Consider the following 5,000-nt stretch of genomic DNA (forward strand, 5'->3'; position numbering starts at 1 on the left):
TTGAAGGGTTAACCCCACTGGGCCCCTTTGGGGGATTAAACCCTTTTAAGGGCTAATCCCCGCAGGGTTTAATCCATTCTTGGAAAGAGTGGGGCCCACATGCCCTTCAGCTCTCCACTGAATTAATTCGGTGCTGGCCCTTTAAGAGTTAACCCCTATGGCTCTTTGAAAGGATGAACTTCTTCAGACCCTTTTGTTGTATATTTATCTTAGAGTGTATATTATATTAATATGTATATTAGGGTATTTATTATATTCATATGCATATTATGGTATTTATTATATTCATATGTATATTATGGTATTTATTATATTCATATGTATATTATGGTATTTATTATATTCATATGTATATCTGGTGTATATTATGGTATTATTATATTCATATGTATATTATGGTATTTATTATATTCATATGTATATCTGGTGTATATTATGGTATTATTATATTCATATGTATATTATGGTATTTATTATATTCATATGTATATTATGGTATTTATTATATTCATATGTATATCTGGTGTATATTATGGTATTTATTATATGAATATGTATATTATGGTATTTATTATATTCATATGTATATCTGGTGTATATTATGGTATTTATTATATTCATATGTATATTATGGTATTTATTATATTCATATGCATATTATGGTATTTATTATATTCATATGTATATTATGGTATTTATTATATTCATATGTATATTATGGTATTTATTATATTCATATGCATATTATGGTATTTATTATATTCATATGTATATTATGGTATTTATTATATTCATATGTATATTATGGTATTTATTATATTCATATGTATATCTGGTGTATATTATGGTATTTATTATATTCATATGCATATTATGGTATTTATTATATTCATATGTATATTATGGTATTTATTATATTCATATGTATATTATGGTATTTATTATATTCATATGCATATTATGGTATTTATTATATTCATATGCATATTATGGTATTTATTATATTCATATGTATATTATGGTATTTATTATATTCATATGTATATTATGGTATTTATTATATTCATATGTATATTATGGTATTTATTATATTCATATGTATATTATGGTATTTATTATATTCATATGTATATTATGGTATTTATTATATTCATATGTATATTATGGTATTTATTATATTCATATGTATATTATGGTATTTATTATATTCATATGTATATCTGGTGTATATTATGGTATTATTATATTCATATGTATATTATGGTATTTATTATATGAATATGCATATTAGGGTGAATATAATGATGTTTATTATGTTCATATGCATATTATGGTATTTATTATATGAATATTCATATTAGGGTGTATATTATGGTATTTATTATATTAATATGCATATTATGGTATTTATTATATTCATATGTATATCTGGTGTATATTATGGTATTATTATATTCATATGTATATTATGGTATTTATTATATTCATATGTATATTATGGTATTTATTATATTCATATGTATATTATGGTATTTATTATATTCATATGCATATTAGGGTGTATATCATGGTATTATTATATTCATATGTATATTATGGTATTTATTATATTCATATGTATATCTGGTGTATATTATGGTATTATTATATTCATATGTATATTATGGTATTATTATATTCATATTTATATCTGGTGTATATTATGGTATTATTATATTCATATGTATATTATGGTATTTATTATATGAATATGTATATTATGGGATTTATTATATGAATATGCATATTAGGGTGTATATTATGGTATTATTATATTCATATGTATATTATGGTATTTATTATATGAATATGCATATCTGGTGTATATTATGGTATTATTATATTCATATTTATATTATCGTATTTATTATATTCATATGCATATTAGGGTGAATATTATGGTGTTTATTATATTAAAATATATATTTGGGTGTATATTATTGTATTTATTATACGAATATGTATGTTTGAATGTATAGTATTGTATTGTAATATGTATATTAGGGTGTATGTTATGGTATTTATTATACTAATATGTATATTAGGATGCATAGTATTGTATTTATTATATTAATATGTATATTAGGAAGAATATTATTGTGTTTACTACATTAATATGTATACTAGGATGCATATTATTGTGTTTATGAGACTCTACTGTATTAATATTAGGATGTATAGTATTGTGTTTATTGTATTACTATGTATATTAGGAAGTATATTATTGTGTATTATATTAATATGTATACTAGGATGCATAGTGTACTATTTATATTAGGGTGTATATTAGTGTTTTTATTATATGATTATGCATATTAGGATGCATTGTATTGTATTTATTATATTACTATGTATATTAGGGTGTATATAATTGTGTTTATTACATTAATATGTATATTAACATGTATTTATTATATTAATATGTATATTTGGATGTATATTGTATTTATTATATTAATATGTATACTAGGATGCATACTGTTATTATATTACTATGCATATCGAGATGTATATTATTGTGTTTATTATATTAATATGTATATTAGAAACTATATTATTGTATTTATTATATTAATATGTATATAAGGATGTATATTGTTGTGTTTATGTATATTAATATGTATTGTACTGTATTTATTATATTGCTATGTATATTAGGATATATATTATTATGTTTATTAATATGTATATTAATGTGTATAGTCGTGTGTTTATTATATTATTATGCATATTAAGATGTATAGTATTGTGCTTATTATATTAATATGTATATTATTGTTTTTATTATATGATTATGCATTTTAGGATGTATAGTATTGTGCTTATTATATTAATATGTATATTATTATGTTTATTACATTATTATGTGTATTAGGGTGTATAGTATTGTGGTTATTATATTAATACGTATATTATTGTCTTTATTACATTATTATGTATATTAGGGTGTATATTATTATGTTTATTATATTAATATATATTAATATGTATAGTAGTGTGTATATTATATTATTATGTATATTAGGGTGTATATTATTATTTTCATTATATTAATATATATTAATATGTATAGTAGTGTGTTTATTATATTACTTTGTATATTATTATGTATATTAAGGTATTATTAAGTTTATTATATTAATATGCATATTAATGTGTATAGTATTGTGTATATTATTATGTATATTAGGGTGTATATATATAATGTTTATTATATTAATATGTATATTAGGGTGTATATTATTATGTTTATTATATTTATATGTATATTAATGTGTATAGTATTGTGTATATTATATTATTATGCATATTAGGATGTATATTATTATGTTTATTATATCATTATTAATATGTATAGTAGTTTGTTTCTTATATTATTATGTATATTAGGGGGTATATTATTATGTTTATTATATTAATATGTATAGTAATGTGTATAGTATTGTGTTTATTATATTAATATGTATATTAGGAACTATATTATTGTGCTTATTATATTAATATGTATATTAACATGTATTTATATTAATATGTATATTTGGATGTATATTGTATTTATTATATTAATATGTATAGTATTGTATTGTGTTTATTATATTATTGTGCATATTAGGATGTATAGTATTGTGGTTATATTATATTAATATAATATATTATATAATATAATTATATTAATATGTTTATTAATATATATACTAGTGTGTTTCTTATATTATTATGCATATTAGGATGTATATTATTATATTATATCAATATAATTATATATTATATTATATTATATAATTATATTAATGTTTATTAATATGTATAGTAGTGTGTTTCTTATATTATTATGCATATTAGGATGTATATTATTGTATTTATTATATTATAATGCATTTTAGGATGTATAGTATTGTGTTTATTACATTAGTACACAAGTATATATTATTATTATTACCATTATTTAAAGAGTTAATTCCTTGCCAAAAAAAAAGAAATTGCAAAAAAAACCACAATTACAATAATTGTATTTATTACATTAGTACACAAGTATATATTATTATTATTACTATTATTTAAAGAGTTAATTCCTTGCAAAAAAATACCACAATTACACTAATTGTGTTTATTACATTAGTACACAAATATATATTATTATTATTACTATTATTTAAAGAGTTAATTCCTTGCACAAAAAAAACAAAATGCCAAAAAAACCCAAAATTACACTAATTGTGTTTATTACATTAAGACACAAGTATATATTATTATTATTACTATTATTTAAAGAGTTAATTCCTTGCAAAAAAAACCCACAATTACACTAATTGTGTTTATTACATTAGTACACAAATATATATTATTATTATTACTATTATTTAAAGAGTTAATCCTATGAAGACACAAGTATATATTATTATTATTATTATTATTATTATTATTATTATTATTATTATTATTATTATTTAAAGAGTTAATTCCTTGCAAAAAAAACCCACAATTACACTAATTGTGTTTATTACATTAGTACACAAATATATATTATTATTATTACTATTATTTAAAGAGTTAATCCTATGAAGACACAAGTATATATATTATTATTATTATTATTATTATTATTATTATTTAAAGAGTTAATTCCTTGCAAAAAAAACCCCACAATTACACTAATTGTGTTTATTACATTAGGACACAAATATATATTATTATTATTACTATTATTTAAAGAGTTAATCCTATGAAGACACAAGTATATATATTATTATTATTATTATTATTATTATTATTTAAAGAGTTAATTCCTTGCAAAAAAACCCCACAATTACACTAATTGTGTTTATTACATTAGGACACAAATATATATTATTATTATTACTATTATTTAAAGAGTTAATCCTATGAAGGGTTAATTCTTTGCAAAAAAAAACAAACAGGCCTTCCCTTTGGAAGCTTTTGAAAAGCCATTCTTCTTTCCT

This window comes from Anolis carolinensis, unplaced genomic scaffold (assembly GCF_035594765.1).
Source record: "Anolis carolinensis isolate JA03-04 unplaced genomic scaffold, rAnoCar3.1.pri scaffold_7, whole genome shotgun sequence".
NCBI classification, from domain to species: Eukaryota; Metazoa; Chordata; class Lepidosauria; order Squamata; family Dactyloidae; genus Anolis; species Anolis carolinensis.